This window comes from Haematobia irritans, chromosome 2 (genome assembly GCF_050003625.1).
Source record: "Haematobia irritans isolate KBUSLIRL chromosome 2, ASM5000362v1, whole genome shotgun sequence".
Classification (NCBI taxonomy): Eukaryota; Metazoa; Arthropoda; class Insecta; order Diptera; family Muscidae; genus Haematobia; species Haematobia irritans.
In genome coordinates, this window is record NC_134398.1 from 14555546 (window position 1) to 14570546 (window position 15001).

A 15001-nucleotide genomic window follows, 5' to 3' on the forward strand; every position below is an offset into this window, starting at 1 on the left:
TTTCCTTGAAGACTTTGTTCTGGAAAAATGAAATTAAATGAAAGGGTACTGTTTGGATTTTTAGCAGAACCCGTAAAGCGGTTATGATTATTTCTAAAAATCAACGAGATTTAACGAAATCGTCGGATTCCCTCAGTTTGAAAGATGAGGTGTGCACGTGAGTAATATTTTACTCACGCACACTCACGACGGAGAAATCTTATTCACGCACACTCACGCACGATATTTTTTGGTAGGACTCACGCTCACGAAAAGAAAATTTGTACTCACGCACGAAAATCTTTTAAATGTCGTGACTCACGAATAATTTTATGGGTAATTTACCTAAAGGGTGATACGGTCAAAATTTGGTCAATATAAACTTGACGTATTTCTTTCAATTTTGCATTTAAAAAACCTGAACACCCCTCATTTTGAAGGTGTGTGTGTGTGTAGAATGTTGCTCCTATTTTGATTTTGGAATTCACTCTTCAGTTGTCAAAATACCGTCCAAGCAAGAAGAGCAGCGTATCAAAATTTTGCTCGCGCATCGCGAAAATCCGAGCTACTCGCACGCAAAGCTGGCAAAATCGCTAAAAGTTGCCAAATCAACCGCTGGGTGTATCGTCTACAACCGTGCATCGAGCCAAAAAACGAGCCGGACTATCGACTTACAAGAAGGTAGTGACTCCAAATCGCGATGATAAACAAAATACGACGGCCAAAGCGCGATCCCGGAGGCTGCACACGACGATGCTGACGAAGTTTGACTGCGTGGTAATGGACGACAAAACCTACGTCAAAGCTGATTACAAGCAGCTTCCGGGCAGGAGTTTTATACGGCAAAAGGAAGTGGAAAGGTAGCAGATATTTTCAAGCACATAAAACTGTCAAAGTTCGCAAAGAAATATCTGGTTTGGCAAGCCATCTGTACCTGTGGCTAGAAAAGCAGCATTTTCATAGTTTCCGGGACTGTCAACCAAGAAATTTACGTGAAAGAGTGTTTGAATAAACGTCTGCTGCCTTTCCTGAAGAAACACGGTTGTTCCGTACTGTTTTGGCCGGATTTGGCATCTTGCCATTACGGTAAAAAGGCCATGGAGTGGTACGCCGCCAACAACGTGCAGGTGGTTCCCAAGGACAAGAACCCTCCCAACACGCCAGAGCTCCGCCCAATTGAGAAATACTGGGCTATTATCAAGCGGAACCTAAAGAAGACCAAAACAAGTATATACGGCCGCAAGTTCGGCCAGGCCGAATCTTATGTACCCACCACCATGGATTGCGTAGAAACTTCTACGAAAGACTGTCATCCACAATCGAATTACTTGGGTTGTGGTATGTTAAAACTTCTTATTCCTGCATGGTTGTTGGATACCATATACTAACATCACGTACCAAATTTCAACCGAATGGGAAGCATTTTGCTCTTCCAAGGGGCTCTGGAGGTCAAATCTGGGGATCGGTTTATATGGGGCCTATATATAATTATGGACCGATATCGACCAATTTTTGCATGGGAGTTTGAGGCCATATATTAACACCACGTACCAAATTTCAACTGAATCAGATGAATTTTGGTCTTCCAAGAGGTTCCGGAGGTCAAATCTGGTGATCGGTTTATATGGGGGCTATATATAATTATGAACCGATGTGGACCAATTTTTGCATGGTTGTTAGAGACCATATACTAACATCACATACCAAATTTCAGCCGGATCGGATGAAATTTGCTTCTCTTAGAGGCCTCGCAAGCCAAATCGGGGGATCGGTTTATATGGGGGCTATATATAATTATGGACCGATGTGGACCAATTTTTGCATGGTTGTTAGAGACCATATACTGACACCATGTACCAAATTTCAGCCAGATCGGATGAAATTTGCTTCTCTTAGGGGCCTCGCAAGCCAAATCGGGGAATCGGTTTATATGGGGGCTATATATAATTATGGACCGATGTGGACCAATTTTTGCATGGTTGTTAGAGACCATATACTATCACCATGTACCAAATTTCAGCCGGATCGGATGAAATTTGCTTCTCTTAGGGCCCTCGCAAGCCAAATCGGGGGATCGGTTTATATGGGGGCTATATATAATTATGGACCGATGTGGACCAATTTTTGCATGGTTGTTAGAGACCATATACTAACACCATGTACCAAATTTCAGCCGGATCGGATGAAATTTGCTTCTCTTAGAGGCCTCGCAAGCCAAATTTTGGGGTCCGTTTATATGGGGGCTATACGTAAAAGTGGACCGATATGGCCCATTTGCAATACCATCCGACCTACATCAATAACAACTACTTGTGCCAAGTTTCAAGTCGATAGCTTGTTTCGTTCGGAAGTTAGCGTGATTTCAACAACAGACGGACGGACGGACGGACGGACGGACGGACGGACGGACGGACGGACATGCTCAGATCGACTCAGAATTTCACCACGACCCAGAATATATATACTTTATGGGGTCTTAGAACAATATTTCGATGTGTTACAAACGGAATGACAAAGTTAATATACCCCCCATCCTATGGTGGTGGGTATAAAAAACTGCTAAGGACGAGCAGCAGTTCAAGGCAAACTGGCTTTCTGCGGCGAAGAAGGTGGACAAGGTGGCTGTACAAAATCTGATGGCAGGTGTCAAGCGTGAGGCCCGGCAATTCGGATTTGGAAAAGCGAAAGCCTAACTGAATATATTTCCTGAATTTTATACTAATTGAACTTGAAAAAGAAATTTAATTTGTTTTTTTTAAATAAACGATTTCACCGATTTACACGCGTTTTCCCTAGACCAAATTTTGACCGTATCACCCTTTATGTGTTGAATTGTCCGTGTCGGGGTGAGAGGTGTGTATCCATACACTCAGTATCTCCCACCCACTAACCACCCACTTCTCTTTTGATCGGTGTAAAATGTTAGGCAATCTGGTCTGTTTTTCTGTCGATTTTTATGCCCTCCACCATAGGATGGGGGTGTATTAACTTTGTCATTCCGTTTGTAACACATCGAAATATTGCTCTAAGACCCCATAAAGTATTTATATTCTGGGTCGTGGTAAAATTCTGAGTCGTTCTAAGAATGTCCGTCCGTCCGTCCGTCCGTCCGTCTGTTGAAATCACCCATATAAACCGATTCCCCGATTTGGCTTGTGGAGCCTCTAAGAGAACCAAGTTTCACCCGATCCGGCTGAAATTTGGTACATAGTGTTAGTATATAGTCTCTAACAACCATGCAAAAATTGGTCCATATCGGTCCATAATTCTATGTAGCCCCCCTATAAACCGATCACCAGATTTGACCTCCGGAGCCTCATGGATGAGCACAATGCATCCGATTCGGTTGAAATTTGGTACGTGGTGTTAGTATATGCACCCTCAAAAAAATCGCTTCGGTAACATATACCCCAAACACATATTGCTTCAAGCATATATATTTTCAGGATTGGTTCAAACAAAATATTGTTTGTATTGTTCAAACATATTATGTTTCACCTTAGGGCATACACAGGTAGTAAAAATTTTAATGAAATTTTCTTTGTGTGGATATATTTTTAAGGCGCCAATTGGTTACTTCCATTATTTTACTTGCAGCATACTCTCTAGATCTCTCTTTCTAAACACATATATGTTTATAGGCTATTTCCAAGTTAATATATGTTTGCATTTAAGCATATTATATTTACAAACATTTTATGTCCCAAACATAATATGTTCTAACATATTAACATATAAGTACCAAACATGTTATGGTAGTTTATGAACATTATATGCTTGCACTTAAAAATATTGTGTTGAAAAATTTGAATTCCAAACATATAATTTTTACACCCAAACATATGAAAAACAGTATTTTTCGTCCGTGTGGTCTCTAACAACCATGCAAGAAATGTTCCATATCGGTCCATAATTATATGTAGCCCCCATATAAATCGATCCCCAGATTTGACCTCCGGAGCCCCTTGGAAGAGCAAAATTCATCCGATTCGGTTGAAATTTGATACGTGATGTTAGTATATGGTATCCAACAACCATGCAGGAATTGGTTCATATCAGTCCATAATTATATATAGCTCCCATATAAACCGATCCCCAGATTAGACCTCCGGTGCCTTTTGGAGAAGCAAAATTCATTCGATCTGGTTGAAATTTGGTACGTGGTGGTAGTATATGATATTTAACAACTATGCCAAAAGTGGTCCATATCAGTCCATAATCCTATATAGCCCCCATATAAACCGATCCCGAGATTTGGTTTTGGAGCCTTTTGGAGGAGCAAATTTCATCCGAGTCAATTGAAATTTGGTACATTGTGCTAGTATATGGCCGTTAACAACCATGCCTAACTAGGTCCATATCGGTCTATAGTTATATATAGCCCTCAGATAAATCGATACCCAATCACACAAAAATTGGTCCATATCAAGTTCATAATTGTATATAGCCCCCATATAAGCGACCCCCATATTTCAATTCTTGCTCTCTACGTATCGTGCAAAGAGTCCATATCGATTCGTAAAAGGTTAAACGGTCAAAATTTGGTCGAGGGAAAACGCGTGTAAATCGGTGAAATCGTTTATTTAAAAAATCAAATTAAATTTCTTTTTCAAGTTCAATTAGTATAAAATTCAGGAAAAAGGTTCAGTTAGGCTTTCGCTTTTCCAAATCCGAATTGCCGGGCCTCACGCTTGACATTTCAATTCTTGCTCTCTACGTATCGTGCAAAGAGTCCATATCGATTCGTAAAAGGTTAAACGGTCAAAATTTGGTCGAGGGAAAACGCGTGTAAATCGGTGAAATCGTTTATTTAAAAAATCAAATTAAATTTCTTTTTCAAGTTCAATTAGTATAAAATTCAGGAAAAAGGTTCAGTTAGGCTTTCGCTTTTCCAAATCCGAATTGCCGGGCCTCACGCTTGACACCTGCCATCAGATTTTGTACAGCCACCTTGTCCACCTTCTTCGCCGCAGAAAGCCAGTTTGCCTTGAACTGCTGCTCGTCCTTAGCAGTTTTTCTGGTCTTCTTTAGGTTCCGCTTGACAATAGCCCAGTATTTCTCAATTGGGCGGAGCTCTGGCGTGTTGGGAGGGTTCTTGTCCTTGGGAACCACCTGCACGTTGTTGGCGGCGTACCACTCCATGGCCTTTTTACCGTAATGGCAAGATGCCAAATCCGGCCAAAACAGTATGGAACAACCGTGTTTCTTCAGGAAAGGCAGCAGACGTTTATTCAAACACTCTTTCACGTAAATTTCTTGGTTGACAGTCCCGGAAGCTATGAAAATGCTGCTTTTCAAGCCACAGGTACAGATGGCTTGCCAAACCAGATATTTATTTGCGAACTTTGACAGTTTTATGTGCTTGAAAATATCTGCTACCTTTCGCCTTCCTTTTGCCGTATAAAACTCCTGTCTCGGAAGCTGCTTGTAGTCGGCTTTGACGTAGGTTTCGTCGTCCATTACCACGCAGTCAAACTTCGTCAGCATCGTCGTGTACAGCCTCCGGGATCGCGCTTTGGCCGTCGTATTTTGTTTATCATCGCGATTTGGCGTCACTACCTTCTTGTAAGTCGATAGTCCGGCTCGTTTTTTGACTCGATGCACGGTTGTAGACGATACACCCAGCTTATTTGCGGCATCTCGGAGAGAGAGGTTAGGGTTTCGCTTGAAACTACCGGCAACTCTCTTTGTCGTCTAAGCGGCTTCCGGTTTTCGATTTCCCCCCGATCCAGACTTCCTGGCTGTCGACAAACGTTCCCCAAATACTTTAATTACATTTGTAACGGTTGATTTGGCAACTTTTAGCGATTTTGCCAGCTTTGCGTGCGAGTAGCTCGGATTTTAGCGATGCGCGAGCAAAATTTTGATGCGCTGCTCTTCTTGCTTGGACGGCATTTTGACAACTGAAGAGTGAATTCCAAAATCAAAATAGGAGCAACATTCTACACACACACCTTAAAAATGAGGGGTGTTCTGGTTTTTTAAATGCAAAATTGAAAGAAATACGTCAAGTTTATATTGACCAAATTTTGACCGTATCACCCTTTAATTATTTGTAGACTTGCCTACACATAACTTTTTTGTCTAATATATACCACGTATGGACTAACTCACAATTTAGAAAACGATGTTAAGAAGTTTTAAGATACCACAGTCTTTCATAGAAGTTTCTACGCAATCCATGGTGGAGGGTACATAGGATTCGGCCTGGCCGAACTTACGGCCGTATACACTTGTTTTCATTACAGTTTATTAAAACACACAGATGTTTACAATGAAGATATAAACACCGCAAGCCGGTTGTTGAGGCTTGAAAACACCGGTTCTATCGTCCCACCGAAAAGGAGAGCCGAAAAACGGCCACCGGTGTAGAAGATAAACCGGTCCACCGGGTTTTATCAACCGGTGGATTGATCATCGGGTTTATTGATCACTCTACAGGTTTACGTCTTTCTATTCCAATAAAAAAAAAATACATTTCATGTGAACAAAAGTATCCATTGGCTTAATTTTCTATTTCAAAGTGCTTCATTGTATACATGATTACTATTTTTTTGGGTGTAGTACAAAACTTCATAAAAGATATATGAAAATGAGCCTGTTCTATAATGTTCATAACAAAATACCCTGACACAATTGTAATCTTCTTGTCCATTGTAATAAAATAATAATCTTTAATTTATGTATATTGTTTGCTATCATTTATCATTACAACTATTTCTAGACCAACGCCGTTAGTAAATATTTTCCAATGCATATTTGTAGGGATGCATGGGATCTAAATGAATATTTTCATTTACTTTTTCGCTTACTCTCTTTCTCTCACTGTCTCTTTCATTGTTTTCGTTGTTTCTCTTTTGTGATGAATTTTGTTTGCCTATCTTTTAATAATAAAAATTGAAGTATACATTTAGGTGCTCATTCTTCTTTGGTCATAAACTATAGTAGGAGTTTATGGAACAAATATTTGTTTTTAATACATATTTGGTTTTGGTTGAGTTATGGATGAGTCTAGTAGCAGAGAAAACAGACAGACAGACAGCAGGAGAAAAGGGGGGTGGGGGAAGATATATAGGTACCTTTCTGTTGCTAAGGTATTTGGATTGTAAGAAAAAGATAAATTCCTTTTTTTCACTCACATAAATTTGTATTGTATAGTAAGCCTGCAGCATTGAAATGCAGTTGGCATTATGCCAGTCTTGTGAAACGACTCTCAGTTACATTTGTTTTTCTTTTATACGTCTATATGGTAAGCTTATATGCGACGAAGCCTCCGCACTAAAGGCAATGGCAACAACACATTTACTATAAAAAATATAGGTTTATTGTTTTTGTATGATTCCGTTTTCGCTTATTTCAGCATCTGTTTCTCAGTTTCTCTGTCTCTATGTCTGCCATCATTGTAGTACTAGCTGTTGTTGATGTTCTTTTGCTTTTTGTTTTTCATTACATTTGTGTTTGCTTGCTAGATTATTGGAGAGCTTAAGATGAAACTAAATAAAGAAAAGATATTATCCTGTTGTTATCATTATGCACACTTAAATATTAGATGTGTTTTTTCCATAAAATGTAGCATTTTTTTGGGGGTTTACAACTAATTAAGTTTTGTTATGTATTATTTAATGTTGTAAAAGTATTGAATCGTATTTATAGGAGACTTCTATAGAGAACATATAAAATTCGTATTGATATTTTCAATCTCACAAAAATATAGCATACTTTTAGGAGGTATAAAATATTGCAAAAATAAGCCTATATTCATAACATACATTCCTACAAAAGCTAGCCACCGTGGTGCAATGGTTAGCATGCCCGCCTTGCATATACAAGGTCGTGGGTTCGATTCCTTCTTCGACTGAACACCAAAAAGTTTTTCAGCGGTGGATTATCCCACCACAGTAATGCTGGTGACATTTCTGAGGGTTTCAAAGCTTCTCTTAGTGGTTTCACTGCAATGTGGAACGCCGTTCGGACTCGGCTATAAAAAGGAGGTCTCTTGTCATTGAGCTTAACATAGAATCGGGCAGCACTCAGTAATAAGAGAGAAGTTCACCAATGTGGTATCACAATGGACTGAATAGTCTAAGGTGCGCCTGATACATCGGGCAGCCACCTAACCTAAAAAAGCTATATGCCGCGGTTTACTTTTTAGAAATTAAAGAAATTTCCAGTATATATTTTCTGGACAATAGATTTATTTCAGTTCCCAGTATAAAGCACACAGTTAAATTTCTGGTCACAGAAAAATATTTTTTTATATTTTGTGACGGTTGCCACTCGTGTCCAAAATATTCTACCAAAACTCTAAGAAAATTTTACCACAAATCTACCAATTTAACAAAATTTCAAATAAATTTGGCAAACATTTTATTTCAATAGAAAACTTTGTAAAAATTTTATTTCTATAGAAAATTTTGTCAAAATTTTATTTTTATAGAAAAATTAGCAAAAAAAATTATTACTATAGAAAATTTTGTCAAACTTTTTTTCTATAGAAAATTTTCTCAAAATTTTATTTTTATAGACAAATTTGTCAAAATTTTATTTCTACATAATATTTTCCCAAAATTTTATTTCCATAGAAAATTTTCTCAAATTTTTATTTCTATGGAAAATGTTGTCAAAATTTTATTTTTATAAAAAATTTTGTCAAAAATTTTATTACTATAGAAAATTTTCTCAAATTTTTATTTCTATAGAAAATGTTGTCAAAATTTTATTTCTATCGAAAATTTCGTCAAAATTTTATTTCCATAGCAAATGTTGTCAAAATTTTATTACTATAGAAAATTATGTCAAAATTTTATGTCTATACAAAATTTTCTCAAAATGTTATGTCTACAGAAAATTTCGTCAAAATTTTATTACTATAGAGAATTTCTCAAAATTTTATTTCTATAGAAAATGTTGTCAAAATTTTATTCCTATAGAAAATTTTGTCAAAATTTAATTCTATAGAAAGTTTTGTCAAAATTTTATTTCTATAGAAAATTTTGTCAAAATTTTATTTCTATAGAAAATTTTGTCAAAATTTTATTTCTATAGAAAATTTTTGCCAAATTTTATTTCTACAGAAAATTTTTGAAAAATTTAATTTCTATAGAAAATTGTGTCAAATTTTATTTCTATAGAAAATTTTATCAAAATTTTATTACTATAGAAAATTTTCATTTCTATAGTATTTAAATTTTGTCAAAATTTTATTTCTATAGATAATTTTGTCAAAATGTTATTTCTATAGAAAATTTTGTCAAAATTTTATTACTATAGAAAATTTTCAAAAAATTTTATTTCATTACAAAATTTTATTCCTTTGGAAAATTTTGTTAAAATTTTAATTCTATGGAAATTTTTGTTAAAATTTTATTTCTATAGAAAATTTTGTCAAAATTTTATTTTATAGAAAATTTTGTCAAAATTTTATTTCTATCGAAAATTTTGTCAAAATTTTATTTCTATAGAAAATTTTGTCAAAATTTTATTTCTTTAGAAAATTTTGTTAAAATTTTATTTCTATAGAAAATTTTGTCAAAATTTTATTTCTATAGAAAATTTTGTCAAAATTGTATTTCTATAGAAAAATTTTCTCAAAATTTTATTTAATTTGTCGATACTGACTGACACATCCCAAAAAGGGGGCACTAAATCCAATGTATCTTTATTTTAGTTCAAAATTGTATTTTTATAGAAAATTTTCTAAACATTTTATTTCTATAAAATATTTTGTTAAAATTTTATTTCTATAGATAATTTTGTCAAAATTTTATTTCTATAGAAAATTTTGTCAAAATTTTATTTCTATAGAAAATTTTGTAAACAATTTTATTTCTATAGATAGATTTGTGAATATTTTATTTCTATAGAAAATTTTGTGAAAGTTTTATTTCTTAGAAATTTTGTCAAAATTTTATTTCTATAGAATATTTTGTTAAAATTTTATTTCAATAGAAAATTTTGTTAAAATTTTATTTCTATGGAAAAATTTCTATAGAAAATTTTGTCAAAATTTTATTTCTATTGAAAATTTTGTCAAAATTTTATGTCTATAGAAAATTTTGTCAAAATTTTATTTCTATAGAAAATTTTTCCAAATTTCAGTTCTATAGAAAATTTTGTCAAAATTTTATTTCTATAGAAATTTTATTTCTATAGAAAACTTTTGCAAAATTTTATGTCTATAGAAAAGTTTGTCAAAATTTTATGTCTATAGATAATTTTTCCAAATTTCAGTTCTATAGAAAATTTTGTCAAAATTTTATTTCTATAGAAAATTTTATCAAATTTTTTTTTCTATAAAAATTTTGTCAAAATTGTTTTTCTATAGAAAGTTTCGTCAAATTGTTATTTCTATAGAAAATTTCGTCAAAATTTTATTTCCATAGAAAATTTTGTCAAAATTTTATTACTATAGAAAATTTTGTGAACATTTTATGTCTATACAAAATTTTCTCAAAATGTTATGTCTATAGAAAATTTTGTCAAAATTTTATTACTATAGAGAATTTTCTCAAAATTTTATTTCTATAGAAAATGTTCTCAAAATTTTATTCCTATAGAAAATTTTGTCAAAATTTAATTCTATAGAAATTTTTGTCAAAATTTTATTTCTATAGAATATTTTGTCAAAATTTTATTTCTATAGAAAATGTAGTCAAAATTTTATTTCTATAGAAAATTTGGTCCAAATTTTATTTCTATAGAAAATTTTGTCAAAATTTTATTTCTATAGAAAATTTTTGCCAAATTTTATTTCTACAGAAAATTTTTGCAAAATTTAATTTCTATAGAAAATTGTGCCAAATTTTATTTCTATAGAAAATTTTGTCAAAATTTTATTTCTATAGTATTTAAATTTTGTCAAAATTTTATTTCTATAGAAAATGTTGTCAAAATGTTATTTCTATAGAAAATTTTGTCAAAATTTTATTTCATTACAAAATTTTATTTCTTTGGAAAATTTTGTTAAAATTTTAATTCTATGGAAAATTTTGTTAAAATTTTATTTCTTAGAAAATTTTGTGAATATTTTATTTCTATAGAAAATTTTTGCAAAATTTTATATCTATAGAAAATTTTTGCAAAATTTTATTTAAGCTCTCATGGCTTTTCATGCTATTTTGCACCATATTGGGATCCTGAAACATTAGAGTTAAAAATTGTTAGATTATCTTTAGCACTGTACAAAGTTCATGGGAGCCACAATAAATTAAATAAAATAAATTTAAATAGGCTATAGAAATTTTCTTTGATTTCGAAAGGAATTAATTCATATTATTGGGAATATTGGCAAGGACAATCTTCAGTTATAGAAATCAAGCTTTACAAATCCAAAAAGTCCCAAAAAAAAGGTATCGGTATATCGGATTTTATGTATCAACCAACGCATAGCCTCGTGCATAATAATGGGATCACCCTCTACAAATTTCAAAATATTTTCCATTCAAGATACAAAAAAGCTTAATATCAAAATTGATTGCTCTTTTAGTAATCTCTTCAGTGTTTTGAGACAATCCAACATTTCCAAATAAACATTAATTATAAGGTATTAAGCACCTAATTGAGCATTTTTCCTATTAGCCATCAAAACTATCAAAACCTGCCTTCCTCTTACCTTGTTTAATTTGTCTGTATTTCTAAAATAATAGTTTGACTCATTGGCTTGAGGCAACAATGCACCGGCGTATCGCAAATTGGTAACTGCGTTTAAAACAAATCACGTTTTGTTTTTTAATCAATAACAATTTTTTTCTCTTTAATATGTATAAACAAAGTATTAAATGCATTTAGCTGCCGTTTATTAAACAACAGAAAATAATTTTTATATTAAATAAAAATCACATACAGACAATCTCTAAATACCGGTTAAGGTCAATTAGTTAAAATCACTTCAAACTTGACCGTGAAAATTGAAATATGTACATAAAATAATAATTTTTGGCAATGTTATTGATGACGCTTATAATGAAGAGTGCATTGTGCGAACGTTAGCTGAAATTAATTTTGAAATGTCGTTGGTAAAATTGAAAGTTTGACATTTTAGAAAGTAATTTTCAAAACTGGTATAAAACTTGGTATTTTCAAAAACATATAAAAAAACACGTGCTCCAAATATGTTTTACTGAACTCAATTGACTTAGTTTAAATCAAGTCAATGTTTTTGTTTTAAATTAAACTTAATTTAATCTGAATGAATTAAATTAAATTAATTTAAATCAAAATATGTCAAATTAAATAAAATTTTATTTCAGTAAAAATTTCATTTCTGTAGAAAATTTTGTCAAAATTTTAATTCTATAGAAAATTTTGTCAAAATTGTATTTCTATAGAAAATTTTCTCAAAATTGTATTTTTATAGACAATTTTGTCAAAATTTTATTTCTATAAAAATTTTTGTCAAAATTTTGTCAAAGTTTTATTTCTTAGAAATTTTGTCAGAATTTTATTTCTATAGAAAAATTTGCCAACATTTTATTTCTATAGGAAATTTTGTCAAAATGTTATTTCTATAGAACATTTTCTCAAAATTTTGTTTCTATGGAAAATTTTGTCAAAATTTTATTTCTATAGAAAATTTTGTCAAAATTTTATTTCTATAGAAAATTTTGTCAAAATTTTATTTCTATAGAAAATTTTCTCAAAATTTTGTTTCTATGGAAAATGTTGTCAAAATTTTATTTCTTAGCAAATTTTGTCAAAATTTTATTTCTATAGAACATTTTGTCAAAATTTTATTTCTATATAAAATTTTATCAAAATTTGATTTCTATAGAAAATTTTGTCAAAATTTGATTTCTATAGAAAATTTTATCAAAATTTTATTTCTATAGAAAATTTTGTCAAAATTTTATTTCTATAGAAACTTTTGTCAAAATTTTATTTCTATAGAAACTTTTGTCAAAACTTTATTTCAGTAGAAAATGTTCTGAAAATATTATTTCTATAGAAAATTTTGTTAAAATTTTATTTCTATAGAAAATTTTATCGCAATTTTATTTCTATAAAAAATTTAGTCAAAATTTTATTTCTATAGAAAATGTTCTCAAAATTTTATTTCTATAGAAAATTTTGTCGAAATTTTATTTCTATAGAAATATTGTCAATAATTTTATTTCAGTCGAAAATGTTCTGAAAATATTATTTCTATAGAAAATTTTGTCAAAATTCTATTTCTATAGAAAATTTTGTCAAAATTTTATTTCTATAGAAAATTTTGTCAAAATTTTATTTCTATAGAAAATTTTGTCAAAAATTTATTTCTATTGACAATTTTGTTAAAATTTAATTTTATGGAAAATTTTGTCAAAATTGTATTTTATGGAAAATGCTGTCAAAACTTTATTTCTATTGCAAATTTTGTCAAAATTTTATTTCCATAGAAAATTTTGTCAAAATTTTATTTCTACAGTTAATTTCGGTAAAATTTTATTTCTGTAGTTAATTTCGGTAAAATTTTATTTCTATAGAAAATTTTGTCAAAATTGTATTTCTATAGATAATTTCGGTAAAATTTTATTTCTATAGAAAATTTTGTCAACATTTTATTTCTAAATAAAATTTTGTCAAAATTTTATTTCTATAGAAAATTTTGTAAAAATTTTGTTTCTATAGAAAATTTTGTCAAAATTTTATTTCTATAGAAAATTTTGTCAAAATTTTATTTCTATAGAAAATTTTGTCAAAATTTTATTTCTTATATTATGGATGTTTTTATTATATTCGACCTGTATATAGATTTTCCAATTGATAATTGTTGATAAAAACGAGCTCGAGGTCTGGATGATTAATTTTTATTTATTCAATATTTCGTCTTTTCATTGAAAGACTTCATCGGGAAAATTTTTGAAAAAAAAACAAAAATAATACACCAACTGTAGAGTAAATAGCTAACGACGGTGTCTGTTGCATTACTGCATTACTGCAACAGTTTTATTTTTTATTTTTATTTTTTTTTTTATTTTTGTTATTTTTATTTTTTATTTTATTTTTTATTATTTCTGTTTTTTTCAAAAATTTTCCCGATGAAGTCTTTCAATGAAAAGACGAAATATTGAATAAATAAAAATTAATCATCCAGACCTCGAGCTCGTTTTTATCAACAATTTTATTTCTATAGAAAATTTTGTCAAAATTTTATTTCTATAGAAAATTTTGACAAAATTTTATTTCTATAGAACATTTTGTCAAAATTTTATTTCTATAGAAAATTTTGCCAAAATTTTATTTCTTTAGAAAATTTTGTCAAAATTTTATTTCTATAGAAAATTGTTCTCAAAAATTTATTTCTATAGAAAATTTTTGTCAAAATTTTATTTCTTTAGAAATTTTTGTCAAAATTTTATTTCTATAGAAAATTGTTCTCAAAAATTTATTTCTATAGAAATTTTTTCTCAAAATTTTATTTAATTTGTCGATACTGACACATCCCAAAAAAGGGAGCACTAAATCCAATTTATCTTTATTTTAGTTCATGGAAATTATTTGGTTTCACTTAATATTTTTCTAATATGGGAAATTTCCTTCATTTTAATGATTTTTTGTTTACTTTCCTCCATCTTAAACTTGGTATGGGGATAAAGACATTTTTGAAATAACAAAAATCCAATTGTGCCCTTCAACATAAGTAATTTTCTTTAACAAATGGCAAAAAATAATTATTTCAAATTATTTTTTTTTAAATTGTCGAAATGTTATATACTTAGTTTTAGCATATCGCCATTTGTAATATAGTTAAATTAAAAGTTTCTAAAACTGAGTACAGTAATTAAGAATATAAGTTTTTTCGAAAATCTATTGAAATTGAAAGATATTGTTTTCATGTTAATTTTTTGTAATTTAATTTATTTAAGATCAATTTAATTAAGTTAAATTTTAGTTACCTTCAATAATTCCTTCTTGTGTTTTCATTAGTTCTGCTCCTAGGTCACTATTCCAAATTTGTAAATTTCCATAAGGAAACAATAAAGACAAGCAGTTTCTTTAAACCACTTTGTTTTTGTGGTCCTTCGTTGCTCTTCTTTGCTTC

The 15001-nt window shown here is 30.6% G+C and overlaps 1 protein-coding gene across 5 annotated transcripts in view; it reads left to right on the forward strand.

Moving 5' to 3' along the window:
• Positions 1-15001, forward strand: part of LOC142223555 (beta-1,4-glucuronyltransferase 1) — a 313449-nt gene that overhangs the window by 38546 nt on the left and 259902 nt on the right. The gene's annotated exons all lie outside the window — the stretch shown is intronic.